At 38.0% G+C, this 20489-nt stretch overlaps 1 long non-coding RNA gene across 1 annotated transcript; it reads right to left on the bottom strand.

The window, feature by feature from the left end:
- Positions 1-428: 428 nt before the first annotated feature.
- LOC139184547 (uncharacterized) lies at positions 429-19866 on the bottom strand. Its single transcript, XR_011568055.1, has 3 exons — positions 13035-19866; positions 9328-9435; positions 429-1076 (listed from the first exon to the last, which is right to left on the bottom strand). It is a non-coding gene; the product is annotated as an uncharacterized lncRNA (long non-coding RNA).
- Between the last annotated feature and the right edge of the window lie 623 nt (positions 19867-20489).

Raw genomic sequence — 20489 nt, forward strand, 5'->3', positions numbered from 1 at the left:
GTAAAAAAAAGGGCAGGAGTGAAAATAACACTCAGAATAATAGCAACGTCTGAGTTAGTAAATAATTTATAAAAATAACTGTAAGCAGTAAGGAGTCTATATTACCATTGAAGACGTATATTAAATTTTGGATTTATTCTCTTCAATGCATTTCAGAGTAATTATAGTAATAATTACAATACTTATCAAATAAGTATTGATAATAACAATAGTAATAATAACAACATCAAATCTGTGCTAGGCATGAGAATTCACAGTAATAATCCTTATAACAAAATTGACCTATACTCTGCTGGTGACTCACCTGCCATTCACAACCACTTTCTTATTTGTTCTTCTGCTGGAAAGGCTAAGAAAAAGATACTTGTCTTCTAACAAGATACTTGTTTCTTGCTTCCTTTACCTTTAGTTCTAATCAAAAAGGGAAAGAAATTAGGTGCAGGTTGGGGACAAGATTTCCCTTCCTGAAAAACATGAAAAGCGCCAAGTTCTCTTGCAACTCCCTTGCCAAGCCACTTACTGTCCCTCCACTTGTCCCTACCTTGGGATGCTGTCATTTGAGAATGGAGAGCCTGGAGTTGTAACAATCATCTTGAAGCCATGAGTGAGTGGTCAAAAGACAGACAGACATGGCACCCAGGGCCTCATATCCTGAGCTGTTGACCCAACCCAGAATTTACCATCTCTGAGACTTCTACTTACATTAGATAATTAAGTGCCTTTAGTATTTAAGCAGCTAGTAAGTTTTCTGTTACTTGCAGCTTATGCTTTAGAATAAACAGCCCTATGAAGCAAATTATGGATGAAGGAAAGAAAAGCTGACCTCCCCAGTCACATAGCTAGAAGTGGCAGAGGCATGATTTCAACTCAGGCACTTTGTCTCCAGTGTTTTAAATCCCTGCTCTACAATGTCTTTCATTTCCAAAAGAAATGGCATAGTGTTTGAAAATAGTTACTTCCCTTTCCTTCTTTGTCCTCCTAATTGTCTAATATTGTCTAATTCTACCTCTTCTTATCTTCTCCTCTTCTTCATATGGCATCCTGACATCTACCCAAGTGCGGTCCTTTGTGCCATCCTAGAATGATGTTTGAAAATATTTTAATGTTACAGTAACTTTAAAGCCAACAGGCAAATAACTTGCCTCAATGTCTGCTCTAAATTGGCATATTTTTAATTCTTTCATTCATTCATCCATCTATCCACACAAACATTTACTGAGCTTCCACTATGTGCCTGGCCCTGAGATACAAGTAACAGGACTAGTGCCTTACAGCTGATTCATACATGTACTTATACAGGAAAATACTATATTTTAATATATTGTATAAACACATTACAGTGAAATTCATAATAAAATAAATGTGAACAAGCTATGATTTTAGCAGAGGAATAGAGCAGCTGGCTCTGTCTGGGGTCATCTCTGGGATTCAAGAGGCTGTGCTTGAGCTGAACTCTATCAAGTTCAAATGTAATTAGTTACTATGCTCAGAAGAAGGCAGATAAAACCAGTCAGTTCTAAAGGAAATCAACCCTGAATATTCACTGGAAGGACTGATGCTGAAGCTGAAGTTCCAATATGTTGGCCACCTGATATGAAGAGCTGACTCATTGAAAAAGACCCTGATGTGGGAAAGACTGAAGGCAAAAGGAGAAGAGGGTGGCAGAGGATGAAATGGTTAGATAGCATCACCGACTCAAGGGACATGAGTTTGAGCAAACTCAGGATGATAGTGGAGGACAGAGGAGCATGGTGTGCTGCAGTCCATGGGGTTGCAGAGTCAGACATGACTTAGTGACTGAATGACAACAAAAGGCAGATAATACCCTTGATTCCAACTCACTTGTCATGTGTTCAATAATGTTTAAATATAAGAAATTATGCATATATGACTTTTGTTATTGCTATTTTACAACTTTTATTTTTTTATAAGAATCAAAAGCAAGTACATTAATGTAATACATTTAACTCTGATGTGTAAAATTAAAATTTCCACAAAGACTTAAGTTAGACAATTAGCATGTTCTTAAGCTTCTGATTCTTACTGATACTTTCAATAATTTAATTAGTTGTATTAAAGTACTATAACTTATCAATGCATTTATTAGCTTCAGACATCTTTATAAAGAGCAACTAGGGATTTGTATAAGAGGAGAATGAAAAAGTTGGCTTAAAGCTCAACATTCAGAAAAGGAAGATCATGGCATCTGGTCCCATCACTTCATGGGAAATAGATGGGGAAACAGTGGAAACAGTGTCAGACTTTATTTTGGGGGGCTCCAAAATCACTGCAGATGGTGACTGCAGCCATGAAATTAAAAGACACTTACTCCTTGGAAGAAAAGTTATGACCAACCCAGATAGCATATTGAAAAGCAGAGACATTACTTTGTCAACAAAGGTCCGTCTAGTCATGGCTATGGTTTTTCCAATGGTCAGGTATGGATGTGAGAGTTGGACTGTGAAGAAGGCTGAGCACCAAAGAATTGATGCTTTTGAACTGTGGTGTTGGAGAAGACTCTTGAGAGTCCCTTGGACTGCAAGGAGATCCAGCCAGTCCTTTCTGAAGGAGATCAGCCTTGGGTGTTCTTTGGAGGGAATGATGCTAAAGCTGAAGCTCCAGTACTTTGGCCACCTCATGTGAAGAGTTGACTCATTAGAAAAGACTCTGATGCTGGGAGGGATTGGGGGCAGGAGGAGAAGGGGATGACAGAGAATGAGATGGCTGGATGGCATCACTGACTCGATGGACGTGAGTCTGAGTGAACTCCGGGAGTTGGTGATGGACAGGGAGGCCTGGCGTGCTGCGATTCATGGGGTCTCAAAGAGTCAGACACAACTGAGCGACTGAACTGAACTGATGCCATTTACAAATATTTTGAGTATTTAATATAAATACAAAAATACTAAAACTCATATTTAAGTGGATTTTAAAGTTCAAAATTATTGTAACAAACTATGAACATCTAATTTTCAGTTTGAGGATGGATACTAACTCTACCCTTTGACCTCTGATTCTGATTCTATTCTTTTTCTGATGATTCCAAGTAGGTCATTCCTCCTTTCTGTGCATTATTTATTAAGTTAAAGGGACTTTTAAAAACAAACCTGGAGTATTCTGAGTTAATGAGATTATATGGACAATATCTGACTGAATCTGTAGTAAAACATGGCAGTGTTTGAAGCATCTCTCTGAGGTCATGAACAATAGAATTTAAAATATTACTACCACTTACAATATATTTTTATTATATTTCATAGGCTGACTACATTTTTTATATACCACTTTCACTCATGTTTCTAATTCTGTTAGTTGTTCTCCTGCAAAATTCCAATTATGCTGGCATGACTTCTTGATTTTCCATGAAATAAAGCTTCTTCTTCTGCAATAACGTCTTTAATACCCTGTTACTATACTTGTTGTATTGTGATTGTTTCTGAAATTCCATTCACCGGGTCTGCAATACAGTCAAGATCCTTATCTATGAAGGATATCATCAAAAACACAAGTATACAATGTCCAAATGTTTTCAAAACTGAGCAGAAAAGGTTTTGTCACTGCTGTAGTATTTCTATTTTAAGCTTTACCTTTGTTATACAAAAAATTTTAATGTTGACTAGTGTCAAACACTAAATTTGGAGTCCAAAATGTAGAATTCTTTCTTTGTGACACTGGACCAGACATCAATCTCTCTAGACCTCCAGTTTCCTATTTCTCAGCTTGAGCTGGGAAATTTCTTGACAAGGCATCTCCAAGATGCCTTTGCACATGGTGGCCACTCTGTTTTGAAATGTCTTAAATATTTGAGGTTGAAGTCCCTCCAGGACAAACCCGGGAACAAGAATTTGAGGCTTAGAAGTGTGTTTGGTAGTTATTCCAGGAAACACAGAAGGAAAGTAGGAACTGAGACAAGTTAGGGGGAAAACAATGAGGATGTTACTCAGTAAGCACTTGGAGCTTTGTATCATTGGGATGCTTTGTATGCTGCAGAACCTGCTTCCCAGAGTTATCCCACCCAAAGACTGAGGGAGCCAGGGCATTTGTACACCTATTAGTCTGCCTACTAGTCTGCCTATTAGTCAGAGAAGGCAATGGCACCCCACTCCAGTACTCTTGCCTGGAGAATCCCATGGACGGAGGAGCCTGGTAGGCTACAGTCCATTGGGTCGCTAAGAGTCAGACATGACTAAGTGACTTCACTTTCACATTTTACTTTCATGCATTTGGAGAAGGAAATGGCAACCCACTCCAGTGTTCTTGCCTGGAGAATCCCAGGGACAGGGGAGCCTGGTGGGCTGCCGTCTATGGGGTCGCACAGAGTCGGACACGACTGATGCGACTTAGCAGCAGCAGCAGCTTATTAGTCATTGGTTGGGGGCTACTCTCAGTAGCCCAATAGGAAGGATTTTATTCACCAGCACTTCCAGATGTGGCTAAGCTGGTGAAGAATCCACCTGCAATGCAGGAGACCTGGGTTGGGAAGATCCCCTAGAGAAGGGAAAGGCTACCCTCTCCAGTATTCTGGCCTGGAGAATTCCATGGACTGTACAGCCCATGGGATTACAAAGAGTCAGACACAACTGAGTGACTTTCACTACGCCAGATCACCACACAGGGCTCTAGCAGCCAGAATTCTTAAACAAGGAAACACAGATGTGAGGAATTTTAAGTCGAGCCAGTATGCACTGAAATGAGCTGAAAGTACAGGTGGGATCTGCCCCACCACTCCTTCCAGTGCTCCTTTCCCAGCCTACTTGGCTGACTTGTGATCATCCTCTGAACTAGCTCAAATGTTACATCTTCTATGCACAGTTTCCCTCACACCCAACCTCTGTCATACCATGCACTTAACTACATGAATGATGGCACTTCATTCCTATCTCCACTAAACTCTTTCTGTCTTTAATAGTTTCCCTCCATATATTTGAGCAATGTTATTGGATAAGCTTGTGATTCTTTTGTAAAAATTTAGCATTTACCAAGTTGTCTCTTATTTCATTTCTGTGAGGAAACAAAGCATGCAGAAATTACTACAGCTGCTTATGCCAAATAGCCATTTCTATCTGTAACTCAAATTATTTACACATTGAAATAGTGGAATATTTTATACTGACATTTTAATGTTCCTATCAAATTCATAACACCAAAAATGTGGTAAGCCGTATTAGAAAATTCATCCAGCAATATCTCCAACAAGCATATGTTGAACAGCTGCCTAATATGTTCACAGCTGTGTGCTGCTTAAAACTTTTCATTATTCTATATATTTTATACATATAATTTAACCTGAGTTCAAACATAATGTTTAAATATTAAAATTAAAATCAGATTATCAAAAAACATCAACCAAGCTAATTTGAGCACACTAACTTTAACAAAGGTAACATCCTCATTTATTTTTCACTGTACTGATGATTTATAAAAAGAAGCTTGTCTAGCAATTTATATTAAAGCTGTCTCTTCTGCCTATCTGAAGATGCATTTTTCACGCACTGTCAGATTCCGTTACTTTATATAAACAGTACCCAATCTTCAAAGCAGTTTAGTATTTTTCCACTGATAGAAACTTATCCCATTAACTATATCAGTTAGTAGAGCTGGGTTTTTAAAATGAACATTCTAAGATGGTGGAGGAGAAGGACATGTGCTCATCTCTTCCTGTGAGAACATCAGAATTCCAACCAGCTGTTGAACAACCATCGATGGAGGGATGCTGGAATCCACCAAAAAGATATAACCCACGTCCAAAGACAGAGAAGAAGTCACAGAAAGATGATAGGAGGGGTGCAATCATGATAAAATCAAATTCCATACTTGCTGGGTGAGTGACCCACAAACTGGAGAACAACAATACCAAAGAAGTTCTCCCACTGTTGTGCAGGTTCTGAATACCACATCAGGCTTCCCAGCCTGGGAATCTGACAAAGGGACTGGGAATCCCCAGGGAACCTGGTTGTGAAGGCTAGTGGGATTTGATTATAGGACTTCCACAGGACTGGGGGAAACAGAGACTCCACTCTTGGAGGGCACAAACAATATCTTGTGCACACCAAGACCAAGAGGAAAGGAGAAGGGACCCCACAGGAGACTGAATCAAAACTACCTGCTAGTGTTGGAGGGTCTTCTCTGGAGACATGGGTCTGCAGGGGCTTACTACAGGGACAGGGGCATTGGCAGCATCAGGCTGGGAAGGTCTCCCTTGGAGTAAACCCTCTTGGAGTTCTCCATTAACCCTACTTTAGACCCCAGGGCCGGGTTGCCTCAGACCAAACAACTAACAGGGATAATTGGATTAAAGCTTTACTGAGCAAGGCTCTGTCCACCAGAGCAAGACCCAGTTTTTCCCATCATCAGTCCCTCCCATCAGGAAGCTTACATGAGCTTCTTAACATCATCTACCAGAAGGCAGACAGAAGCAAGAAGAAGCACAGTCCCATAGCAGCTAAAACAAAAACCATATTACAGAAAGTTGATCACAATGAAAAAGCAGAAAGTTATGTCCCATATGAAGGGACAAGATAAAAATCCAGAAAAACATCTAAATGAAGTGGAGATAGGAAAACTTCCAGAAAAAGAATCAAAATAATGATAGTAAAGATGATCCAGGATCTTGGGCAAACAATGGAGAAGATGCAAGAAATGTTTACCAAAGACCTAGAAGAACTAAAGAACAAACAGATGATGATACACCAAAAGGAATCAGCAGAAGAATAACTGAGGCCTAAGAATGGATAAATGACCTGGAGTACAGAATGGTGGACATTAATGCTTCAGAACAGAATATAGAAAAAAGAATGAAAAGAAATGAAGACAGCCTAAGAAACCTCTAGGACAACATAAAATGTGCAAATGTTATAGGGGTCCCAGAAGGAGAAGAAAGTACCTGAGAAAATATTGAAGTGATAATAGTTGAAAACTTCCCTAACATAGGAAAGGAAATAGTCAACCAAATCCAGGAAGCACAGAGAGTCCCAGGCAGAATAAACCTAAGAGTTTATCCATGACACACCATGACACATACTAAACAAAATGACAAAAAATAAAGACAAAGATAAAATATTAAAGGCAACAAGGAAAAAATGACAAATGACATACAAGAGAACTACCATCAGAGCTACCATCAGGCTCTCAGCTGATTTCTCAACAGAAACTCTACAAGCCAGAAGGGAATGGCACGATATATTTAAAGTGATGAAAGAGAAGAACCTACAACCAAGAATACTCTACCCAGCAAGACTCTCACTCAGATATGATGGAGAAATCAAACGCTTTCCAGACAAGTAACAGTTAGGAGAATTCAGCACCACCAAACCAGCTTTACAACAAATGATAAAGGAACTTCTCTAGGCAGGAAACACAAGAGAAGGAAAAGACCTACTGAAAGTGAAAGCTGCTCAGTCTTGTCTGACTCATGGACTATACAGTCCATGGAATTCTCCAGGCCAGAATACTGGGCTGGGTAACCTTTCCCTTCTCCAGGGGATCTTCCCAACCCAGGGACTGAATCCATGTCTATTGCCTTGAGGGCGGATTCTTTACCAGCTGAGTTAACAGGAAAACCCAGACCTACAAAACAGAAAATAAACCCAAAACAATTTTAAAAAATGGTAGTAGGATCATACATACTGATAATTACCTTAAATATAAGGGGATTAAATCACCAACCAAAAGACACAGACTGGCTGGGCAGGTGAAAATATGTGCATGTATGTACTTTCACTTACCACATCACTCAGCTTGACCCCCCACGAATTATATGTAATTATTTTATATTTTTAAGTTAATTATGTTCAAATTACGGCTTGCAATTGTAACTATATTTTATTTTTTGTCTGGCTATGGATTGTGAAAACTGATAAACAGCTTTTACTATTGTGATTATGTAACTATTACTCAATACCATTATATCATGATTGGTCAACAAAAAATAATAGAACTCCTACTACCAAAAACTATGATTTAATAGCAAAACCTGTAATCACTTTAAAATCCAGATGCATATCAGAATTATCTTGTAATTAAAAAAAAATACAAATGTCTAGATATTGCTCTTTTTTTTTTTCTCCAGACCTACAGATAGGTTTCTAATAAACAGTCATGTTTAAAAACAACTGGACTCATCAACAGATGAATGGATAAGAAACCTGTGGTACATAGACTCAATGGAATATTACTCAGCTATTAAAAAGAATGCATTTGAATCAGTTCTAATGAGGTGTATGAAACTGGAGACTATTATAGAAAGTGAAGTAAGTCAGAAAGAAAAACACCAATATAGTATATTAACACATATATATGAAATTTAGAAAGATGGTAATGATGACCCTATACGCAAGACAGTAAAAGAGACATAGATGTAAAGAACAGACTTTAGGACTCTGTGAGAGAAGGTGAGGGTGGGATGATTTGAGAGGATAGCATTGAAATATGTATATTCAGTTCAGTTCAGTTTAGTTCAGTTGCTCAGTCATGTCCGACTCTTTGCGACCCCATGAATTGCAGCATGCCAGGTCTCCCTGTCCATCACCAACTTCTGGAGTTGACTCAGACTCACGTCCATCGGTGATCCCATCCAGCCATCTCATCCTCTATCATCCCCTTCTCCTCCTGCCCCCAATCCCTCCCAGCATCAGAGTCTTTTCCAATGAGTCAACTCTTCACATGAGGTGGCCAAAGTACTGGAGTTTCAGCTTTAGCATCATTCCTTCCAAAGAAATCCCAGGGCTGATCTCCTTCAGAATGGACTGGTTGGATCTCCTTGCAGTCCAAGGGACTCTCAAGAGTCTTCTCCAACATCACAGTTCAAAAGCATCAATTCTTCGGCCCTCAGCTTTCTTCATAGTCCACTGGAAAAACCATAGCCTTGACTAGACGGACCTTTGTCTGCAAAGTAATGTCTCTGCTTTTGAATATGCTATCTAGGTTGGTCATAACCTTCCTTCCAAGGAGCAAGCATCTTCTAATTTCATGGCTGTAATCACCATCTGCAGTGATTTTGGAGCCCCTAAAAATAAAGTCTGACACTGTTTCCTCTGTTTCCCCATCTATTTCTCATGAAGTGATGGGACCAGATGTATATTACCATATATGAAATAGATTGCCAGTCCAGGTTCGATGCTCAGAGCCAGTGCACTGGGATGACCCTGAGGGATGGGATGAGGAGGGAGGTGGAGGGTGGTTCAGGATGGGGAACACATGTGCACCCATGGCTGATTCATGTCAATGTATGGCAAAAACCACTACAATACTGTAAAGTAATTAGCCTCCAAAAAACTTAATTAATTAATTACAAAAATAACTGGATATATGATGATTTTTTACTTTTACCTAGTTTGTTTCATTTCTTCTATTTCATATTCACTGCTCTCATTTCATTTAGTTTGTTTTCCAATTTCTCCATCTCTTCTATGATTTTTTTGAGGTTCTTTCTCAAGCCTTTATTAAGCATAATAGAAAAATGTTATATTAATATATATAAATACATGTATAATATATATTTTAGAAAACCTATGAATTTTTGCCTAACTAAAAAATTTATGACATTTTGATTCTATTTGTTTGACTTAGTATGAAGAGAATGCTAGATTTCTAATTTAAAAAAAAATAGATATGTAAGAAGCAACAAAGGTTTACTGTATAGAAGAGGGAACTAGAGTCAATATCTTCTAATAACCTATAATGGAAAATAATTTCAAAACTAATATATGTGTACATGTATAACTGAATGCAGAGTTCCAAAGAATAGCAAGGAGAGATAAAAAAGCCTTCCTCAGCGATCAATGCAAAGAAATAGAAGAAAACAATAGAATGGGAAAGACTAGAGATCTCTTCAAGAAAATTAGAGATACCAAGGGAACATTTAATGTGAAGATGGGCTCAATAAAGGACATAAGTGGTATGGACCTAACAGAAGCAGAAGATATTAAGAAGAGGTGGCAAGAATACACAGAAGAACTGTACAAAAAAGAGCTTCATGACCAAGATAATCATGATGGTGTGATCACTGACCTAGAGCCAGACATCCTGGAATGTGAAGTCAAGTGGGCCTTAGGAAGCAGAACTATGAAAAAAGGTAGTGGAGGTGATGGAATTCCAGTTGAGCTATTTCAAATCCTGAAAGATGATGCTGTGAAAGTGCTGCACTCAATATGCCAGCACATTTGGAAAACTCAGCAGTGGCCACAGAACTGGAAAACGTCAGTTTTCATTCCAATCCCAAAGAAAGGCAATGCCAAAGAATGCTCAAACTACCACACAATTGCACTCATGTCACAGGCTAGTAAAGTAATGCTCAAAATTCTCCAAGCCAGGCTTCAGCAATATGTGAACCGTGAACTTCCAGAGGTTCAAGCTGGTTTTAGAAAAGGCAGAGGAACCAGAGATCAAATTGCCAACATCCGCTGGATCATGGAAAAAGCAAGAGAGTTCCAGAAAAACATCTATTTCTGCTTTATTGACTATGCCAAAGGGAAGCCCTTGGCTCAGAGGTTAAAGCATCTGCCTGGAATGCGGGAGGCCTGGGTTTGATCCCTGGGTTGGGAAGATCCCCTGGAGACTATGCCAAAGCCTTTGGCTGTGTGGATCACAATAAACTGTGGAAAATTCTTAAAGAATTTTCAGATGTGGGAATACCAAACCACCTGACCTGCCTCTTGAGAAACCTATATGCAGGTCAGGAAGCAACAGTCAAAACTGGACATGGAACAGACTGGTTCCAAATAGGAAAAGGAATACGTCAAGGCTATATATTGTCACCATGCTTATTTAAATTATATGCAGAGTACATCATGAGAAATGCTGGGCTGGAAGAAGCACAGGCTGGAATCAAGACTGCCGGAAGAAATATCAATAACCTCAGACATGCAGATGACACCACCCTTCTGGCAGAGAGTGAAGAAGAACTAAAGAGTCTCTTGATCAAAGTGAAAGAGGAGAGTGAAAAAGTTGGCTTAAAACTCAACATTCATAAAATTAAGATCGTGTCATCCGGTCCCATCACTTCATGGCAAACAGATGGGGAAACAGTGGCTGACTTTATTTTTTTGGGCTCCAAAATCACTGCAGATGGTGACTGCAGCCATGAAATTAAAATATGCTTACTCCTTGGAAGGAAAGTTATGACCAACCTAGATAGCATATTAAACAGCAGAGACATTACTTTGTCAACAAAGGTCCATCTAGACAAGGGTATGGTTTTTACAGTAGTCATGTATGGATGTGAGAGTTAGACTATAAAGAAAGCTGAGCACTGAAGAATTGATGCTTTTGAACTGTGGTGTTGGAGAAGACTCTTGAGAGTCCCTTGGACTGCAAGGAGATCCAACCAGCCCATTCTGAAGGAGATCAGTCCTGGGTGTTCTTTGGAAGGAATGATGCTAAAGCTGAAACTCCAGTACTTTGGCCACCTGATGCGAAGAGCTGACTCATTGGAAAAGACCCTGATTCTGGGAAAGATTGAGGGCAGGAGGAGAAGGGGACGACAGAGGATGAGGTGGTTGGATGGCATCACCGACTCAATGGACATGAGTTTGGGTAAACTCTGGGAGTTGGTGATGGACAGAGAGGCCTGGCCTGCTATGGTTCATGGGGTCACAAAGAGTCAGAAATGGCTGAGTGACTGAACTGAACTTAACTGATAACTGAATCACCTGCTGTGCATCTGAAACACTGTAAGTCAACTATACTTCTATAAAATATATATATTAAGAAAAAATATACATTATCAACTTCCTTTTATATTTTTCTGTTCTCAAAAAAATGTATATTTTCTCTGTTTTAGCAAAATATGCCTTACTTTATGGCCAACCTTGTGGAAAAGAAAAAACACAAAAATGAGTAGGAGTTCCAAATTTAATAAGGTTCATGATTTTCAAACTTCTGTGTACCCAGGAACAATATGTTTTATCCAAGAAAGTTACCTTAAAAAGTTTCATCTGATCACTTTAATTTCAGTCTTATCCAATCTTGGCCTATTCAAACAAAGTAAAAAACTTTTTCCAATTATTTTTATCTAACTCTGTTCATGGGCAACCTGACCTATATCTGGTTCCACCGACCCATTCATATTCTCTTTTCCCTACTTTCTTAGGTATCAATTTGTTTTTTGCTTCTAGTCTGCTTTTAGTAATTGCTATTGTATGCTTAAAAAGCAGAGCACAGTGAAATTTGGGGACCTTTTTTTGGAGGAGCAAGAGTTTTACTTTTTTTCCCTGTTTGGGTCAACTAAATTTCTATGAGCTCCCCAGTGGTTTGGCCTAACACATTATAATAAGCATTATTCTGAGGGTTATATACAGACCTGACTTGACATATCAGCAAGGGAAAGGAAAGGTAGCAAAAGTCAACCCAAACTACTATCAGTCATTTTGACACACAGTTTAAACTGTGCCCTTTGGCACCATAATGTCTTTAGAGGAAAACACACACATACACACACACACACACACATACACACAATTAAGGAGCAATATGCTTAATGAAATAACCTTGATGAAAAAGAAAATGAATCTCAATTACAATAGTGGTTTTTGGTTATACTACATTACATACTGAAAACAGTCAATTTTGTAATAAATTTATAGACTAAGCTTCTACACATATGTATCCATGACAACCCAGGTTATAATTTTTTGTATTTCAAATAGCTGCATTACCAGGAATGTGTAAATTATTTACAACATTGTAATAAGATAAAATTATTTGTTTTCATAAATATCCATTAGCTAATTGTCAGGGTCACACAGAGTTGGACACGACTGAAGCGACTTAGCAGCAGCAGCAGCAATTGTCCAACAACAAAAAAATACAGCAAATCACAAATCATAGTACTGATTATTATTCTTAGAGAAACTAGAAAAGCTGCTTAAAATTGTAATTATAATGAAGAGCAAAGAGTCAAGGATCACATGTCCTTCAGACTATTGTGAAGTCAAAAAGGACATGGAAATGTGAGAAAATATACATGCTATCTTAGATACTAGATAGAACTCCATTTGAAAATCTGATAGCATAACTTCGCGATAGCTGATACATACCAGAGGAGAATAACAACAGATGAATGATTGAATGTGGGCCTTCAGGTAAGGACTTCTGCTATTCCTTCCTCTTTTCCAGTAAGAGGTGTAGGTTCCTTAAGATATGGGACTTTGAGAATGGATTCTGGAATACTCTATAAAATAAAATAAGTCTCTCAGTCGTGTCTGACTCTTCGCCACCCCATGGACTACACAGTCCATAGAATTATCCAGGACAGAATACTGGAGCGGGTAGCCTTACCCTTCTCCAGAGGATCTTCCCAACCCAGGGATCGAACCCAGGTCTCCCATATTGCAGGTGGATTCTTTACCAGCTGAGCCACAAGGGAAGCCCAAGAATACTGAGTGGGTAGTCTATCCCTTCTCTAGCAGATTTTCCTGACCCAGGAATCAAACCAGGGTCTCCTGAATTACAGGTGGATTCTTTACCAACTGAGCTATTAGGGAAGTAGGAATACTCTATAGAGTATAATAAGTAAGAAAGTGGTAAATCACTAGATTATGTCTACTCAGAGAACTTTGAGAGTCCTAGTAAACTGATATGAAGCCTGGAGGTACACTGCAGGAAAAAACAATTCTGTTTCTGGGAAAAGAAAACAGATATAAAGAATGGACAAAATAAACATCTCAAAGTCTATTTTTTTTTCATGTAGGATCCTAAACTTAGTTTTGTGTAATCAAAAAAGAAAAGTATACTACTATTAATATATTATTAAAAGTAATATACAAAAAAAAATTGAAAGAAGCATGTCTTAAAATATGGGGAATTTAAACTTCAAATTAAGGTTTTCTAATAGAGGAAGAATTAGTATTGTTAAAATGGCTATACTACCCAAAGCAATCTACAGATTTAATTCAATCCCTATCAAATTACCCATGACATTTTTCACAGAAATAGAACAAATAATCCTAAACATTTATATGGAGTCATAAATGGCCCAGAATTGCCAATGCAATCGTGAGGAAAAAGAACAAATCAGGACTTCAGACAATACTCCAAAGCTATAGTAATAAAAACAGCATGATATTGGTACAAAAGTAGACATATGGATCAATGGAACAGAATACAGAGTCCAGAAATAAACCCACACATCTACGGTCAATTAATCTTCCACAAAGGAGACAAAAATATACAATGGGGAAAAGACAGTCTTTTCAGCAAAGCTAAACAGCCACATGTAAATCAATGAAGTTAGAACACACTCTCATGCCATACATAAAAATAAACTCAAAATAAACTTAAGGCTTAAACACAATACCATAAAACTCTTAGACGAGAACACAGGCAAAATATCTTCTGACATAGGATACTATATTTTCAACAAGGAGATAGTGTCATGGGCTTCCTGTTTAATTACTAAATAGAGCGTAAAAACATAAAATTTGTTAAAGGATTTTCCTTATGAGACATTATAAAGTCTCAAGACTTTTTCTCAAAACAAGAGAAAAAATTTCCCCTGTCCACTCCAGTATCTAGCATATCCATTTTTATCAGTTTAGTTTGTATCCTCAGAATTTCTTTTTTTATGTTTACAAAGATAGAGGGAAATAAATAGATAGTCACATGAATGAATGGTAGATAGACAGCCTCTTCTATAGATGTAAGTATAAAAATAACTGATTGATGAATGGATATATGGGTAAATGAACAGACAGAATTATTGTATATATATGGTTTAAAATAACTTAATCCTTTTAAGTATGGTTATATGTGTTTGCATCCATTCCATTTGTTTATCAATAGGTTGTAGTGCTCCTGAAAGTGTCAAGGATATATTGATCCATTTTTTATAAACATTAAAGAGTTCCACTGAGATGGATACATCATCAGTCACCTATAGATAAGTTTTTTTTTCTTCTTTCATAATTCTATGGATTTTTTCTTTTATAATCTACACAATGATACAATAATATCCAACCCTAGGTCTTTCAGGACTTCCCTGGTGGCACACATGGTAAAGCGTCTACCTACAATGCAGGAGATCCAGATTCGATCCCTAGGTCAGGAAGATCCTCTGGAGAAGGAAATGGCAACCCATTCCAGTACTCTTGCCAGGAAAATCCCATGAATGGAGGAGCTGGTAGGCTGCAGTCTATGGGGTCACAAAGAGTTGGACACGACTGAGCCACTTCACCAGGTCTGTCAAACTAAGCACCCAACTTAATGTGTACCTGGCTGACACTGCTGGTTATAGGAACGAGGCATCACTTATGCCCTTGCAATCGTGAAAGAACATGCTTTCTCTTGAAGATCTAAGCAGCATAATTTATTAACATTCCCTCATTAAAAAGACATTTATTCCATTACTATCTCATGGAACACACTGTCCCTAGTCCTCAGAAAAACTGAGTGGACTTGTTTACTGCTTTTAAGGAGTTCTTCACAATTTATTAAAAACAGTAATTGTGAGAGGAATATATGCCACATACACATAATTATCGACAGTTATCATATGTCAGACCCTTTCCAAAATCTTTTACTTACATTACCTCATTTAGTCTTCATAACAATCCTTCATACTATTTCTGTTTTACAGATCGGATTAAGAGCCTAATGTCACATAGTTAATAAGGCTCAGAGATGCAATTTGTCTTAATTCCTCTGTCCACAAATCCCAGGATTAAAAACACTTCATAACTACTCTAGTATAAATGAAAACTTTTACATTTTCTTATATTGAGTAAGAACTGATTAGAAGGTAAACAGGCAGTGAGAAGGACACACCACAGGCCTGACTTATTAATGATGTACACAGGGAGGCCACAAACTTTGCGTAATAGAAGCTGGCTGCTTAAGGAGCCCTGAGACCAGGAAATGCCAAACACACCACAGAGCTCCCACTTAGTTCCATGAACTTCCCAAAGTTCCTGTGGATTTGGTGTCTGTAGATAACTGCTTCCATGGATTCTTGGAATGTATGGGAGGTATTTTATAAGCCTGTGTTTCCCCAATTCACAATGTTCAACAAATGTTTGTTGAATAAAGAATGAAAGTGATAGGGCCCACATGGGGTCTCACTGATAAGATGGCTCATTATGTCGACCTCATAAACAAAGAATAAAATCACTGTGATCTGTGAGACTGACCAAATTGCCCAAATGGTATTCTGTTTTCTCACTGGAGCCTATCTTCTCAAAGCTGCAAGAGTACCAGACTCCAGACCTTGGGCTATGTGACTACAGGACTCAACTACAGGCTAAAAATTAACCATCCCTTCAGAAAATTCTTCATTGGTGGAGTATAAGAAGGACCCCGTCAAGAAGGAAGGATACTGGTTCTCCTTAAGAGCCAGTCATCCTCTCTTTTCCCTCTAATAAATGTCCCTTTTCTTGCCTGACTGCCCGGCTCACTCTCTTTTTCTCTGCACTAACTTTACAGAAAGTAAATAAAATATCTTTAACTATATCACTACAAACAAAGCTAGTGGAGGTGATGGAATTCCAGTTCAGCCATTTCAAATCCTGAAAGATGATGCTGTGAAAGTGCTGCACTCAATATGCCAGCACATTTGGAAAACTCAGCAGTGGCCACAGGACTGGAAAAGGTCAGTTTTCATTCCAATCCCAAAGAAAGGCAATGCCAAAGAATGCTCAAACTACTGCACAATTGCACTCATCTCACACGCTAGTAAAGTAATGCTCAAATTCTCCAAGCCAGGCTTCAGCAATATGTGAACCGTGAACTTCCTGATGTTGAAGCTGGTTTTAGAAAAGGCAGAGGAACCAGAGATCAAATTGCCAACATCCGCTGGATCATGGAAAAAGCAAGAGAGTTTCAGAAAAACATCTATTTCTGCTTTATTGACTATGCCAAAGCCTTTGACTGTGTGGATCACAATAAACTGTGGAAAATTCTGAAAGAGATGGGAATACCAGACCACCTGACCTGCCTCTTGAGAAACCTATATGCAGGTCAGGAAGCAACAGTTAGAACTGGACATGGAACAACAGACTGGTTCCAAATTGGGAAAGGCATACGTCAAGGCTATATATTGTCACCCTGCTTATTTAACTTATATGCAGTGTACATCATTAGAAACACTAGACTGGAAGAAACACAAACTGGAATCAAGATTGCTGGGAGAACAGTGTCAGACTTTATTTTGGGGGGCTCCAAAATCACTGCAGATGATAATTGCAGCCATGAAATTAAAAGACGCTTACTCCTTGGAAGGAAAGTAATGACCAACCTAGATAGCATATTCAAAAGCAGAGACATTACTTTGCCAACAAAGGTCCATCTAGTCAAGGCTATGGTTTTTTCAGTGGTCATGTATGGATGTGAGACTTGGACTGTGAAGAAAGCTGAGCACTGAAGAATTGATGCTTTTGAACTGTGGTGTTGGAGAAGACTCTTGAGAGTCCCTTGGACTGCAAGGAGATCCAACCAGTCCATTCTGAAGGAGATCAGCCCTGGGATTTCTTTGGAAGGAATGATGCTAAAGCTGAAACTCCAGTACTTTGGCCACCTCATTTGAAGAGTTGACTCATTGGAACAGACTCTGATGCTGGGAGGGACTGGGGGCAGGAGGAGAAGGGGACGACAGAGGATGAGATGGCTGGATGGCATCACTGACTCGATGGACGTGAGTCTGAGTGAACTCCGGGAATTAGTGATGAACAGGGAGGCCTGGCATGCTGCAATTCATGGGGTCGCAAAGAGTCGGACACGACTGAGTGACTGAACTGATATTTTAGGAAACAGAAAAGACTAGAAATTACTGTAAATATTCGGAGTGTGCTGAAAGGCATGGGTTAATTTGCTCCTGTTTTAAAATTCCATGTGTTTAACACAAATCTTGGAACCTTTAGAACAGAGTTTCCACACAGGAACTACTAAAATATAAATATGCCAAAGCGTAGGTAACTATTTTCCTTTAATATTAAAAGAAAACATGCACATCTGTCATTAAATATTTCCCCTAACACACCCCACATACCCAGAGCAATAAAAATTGTGCTGAGCAGTTAACGGAAAGCAAATCCAACTGTTTTTCCTCATAAGAAAACTTTTTCTCAGAGTTTCTCCGAAGTCCTAGACCCGTACTTGACAGAAACTCTCAAGAGATCTGGACTGAGAATCATTCAGTGATTCTTTTAAACCAATCTCCAGTCTGAATGGAAATCAGGTTAAGATAGCATTTTGGAATTTTTCCTGTTTCAAGTGCTCTAATCACATAACTGATGGAAAAAAAAAAATAACTTCATTTGCTGTCAGCCCTGCTGATTCATATTCTCAGATATAGAAAATGCTGCCTCTGGACAAAGGTAGGTGCACAACTCATATGTTAGATCAATCAGAAAAAGTAGCAACGCTATAAATAGGGGCCTTACAAGTGGTACTAATTATGTGGCACTTTCTGACCAACATTTCCTTTTCCAGAATCTACAAATATTCTCCCTCTCCCTAGACAAAAATCTATTCAGCTCAAGAGTCACTTCATCAAGAAGTCTGCTTTGAAAAATTTAGTCCAATGATGTTCCTATCTGCTTCTATCATATTTCATTTTGTACAAAATTACACATTTTCAAATGAAAATGGCAGGGAGGGAGTGGTATAATCATCTGTTTAAAAATCTTCTCCAGTAAATATGACATACTTGTTCTCCCACTGAGAAGAACTTCTATAGGAGAAGAATCATATTTTCCTTAAGTCATTAAGAAATAAATGTCACAGAACCAAACTTTTTAATTACCTAAAATTGCCAGATGTTTATAATATTAGACTATTTTTCAATTAGTGGAAAAATATTTGTAAAAAAATTACATTTTCTTGAATTTTAACACAAAGCAATTTACACTATTCTTAACACCCTGGGACATGGTTATATATATCATTATTACATGATATGCTACAATAATGTTTTTAGATACAACTGAGGTCTATTGGATATTGTTTTGAAATACTTTGCTATAGGGGGATTTATTGTAGATTTTATGATTTTTAAAAATCTCCTCTCTTGTTCTGTCAGTTGTTCACATAATTCACCAGAGTAGATAACTAGCATATAGCATATAACTAGCACATAGTTGAGTGATGCCTGGGAATGTCTTAGGAAAAGCATGAACCAAGAATTTTATATCCAGTTAAGCAATCACTTGAGTATAAAAGCCACAGAAAACATTTCTGAACATATAAGTACTCAGAGAACATGGTTCCAAGAAAGTTTTCTTGAAGTAGTTTGAAATTTCTTGAAAATCAGAGGCTAAGTTTCATCTGAAAAAGAGGAAAATGGAGTAAGACAGCAAATACAGAGGCTACTGAAGTCATCTGATTCTAGGATAAAGAAAAAAAAATGCAACCCTGTGGCCATTATGGTAAAAGAAATATGAAGCATAGAAATAATATAACTACCAAATTTAAATGAGAAAGGATATGGTAGTGGATGTATGCTGACATTCTCTCTTTTTTAGCACTGGAGATTCAAAAAGTATCTTATATTAGGTGATAAATCAAATAGAGAGGGCTATTCAAAGATATAATTTAAATTTCAAGACTAGTAAAAAATGTAATCACCCAAAATTGTGAAGGGAAAGTCATGAGGGAAGGCAAGTGAGACAAAATGAAAGTATGTCCATTTAAATACCACATATAGGAGAGAGCCAATATATTGTCTAAAGAAATAGAAGGAGTACATGTAGTACCAAATATAATGGCAGAATTTAGAATGCTAAACTGGTCATTACACATAATTGTAAAAAGAATTTCCTTATCTATTGAAAGATATATATTATTTTTTAATTTATTTTTTTATAGAAGGATAAATGCTATACAGAATTTTGTTGTTTTCTGTCAAACCTCAACATGAATCAGCCATAGGTACACAAATATCCCCTTCCTTTTGAACCTCCCTCCCATCTCCCACCCCATCCCACTTCTCTAGATTGATACAGAACCCCTGTTTGAGTTTCCTGAGCCATAAAGCAAATACCCATCAGCTATTTATTTTACACAGGGTAAAGTAAGTTTCCATGTTACTCTTTTCATACATCTCATCCTCTCCTCCCTTCTCTCCATGTCTATAAGTCTATTCTCTCCGTCTGTTTCTCCACCGCTGCCCATAAATAAATTCTTCAGAACCATTCTTCTAGATTCCGTATATGTGTATTAGAATATCATATTTATCTTTCTATTTCTGACTCATTTCACTCTGTATAATAGGTTCTAGGTTCATCCACCTCATCAGAACTGACTCAAATGTGTTCCTTTTTATGGCTGGGTAATATTCCACTGTGTATACGTACCACAACTTCTTTATCCATTCATCTGTCAATGGGCATCTAGGTTGCTTCCATGTTCTAGCTATTGTAAATAGTGCTGCAGTGAACAATGGGATACATGTGTCTTTTTCAGCCCTGGTTTCCTCAGGGTATAATGGAAGACAGATGTTCTTGAGAGCAAAACAACTATATGCAATACCTGAGATACACGTAAAACACTTAAAACATGGTGAT

The sequence above is a fragment of the Bos indicus genome, chromosome 8 (genome assembly GCF_029378745.1).
Source record: "Bos indicus isolate NIAB-ARS_2022 breed Sahiwal x Tharparkar chromosome 8, NIAB-ARS_B.indTharparkar_mat_pri_1.0, whole genome shotgun sequence".
NCBI classification, from domain to species: Eukaryota; Metazoa; Chordata; class Mammalia; order Artiodactyla; family Bovidae; genus Bos; species Bos indicus.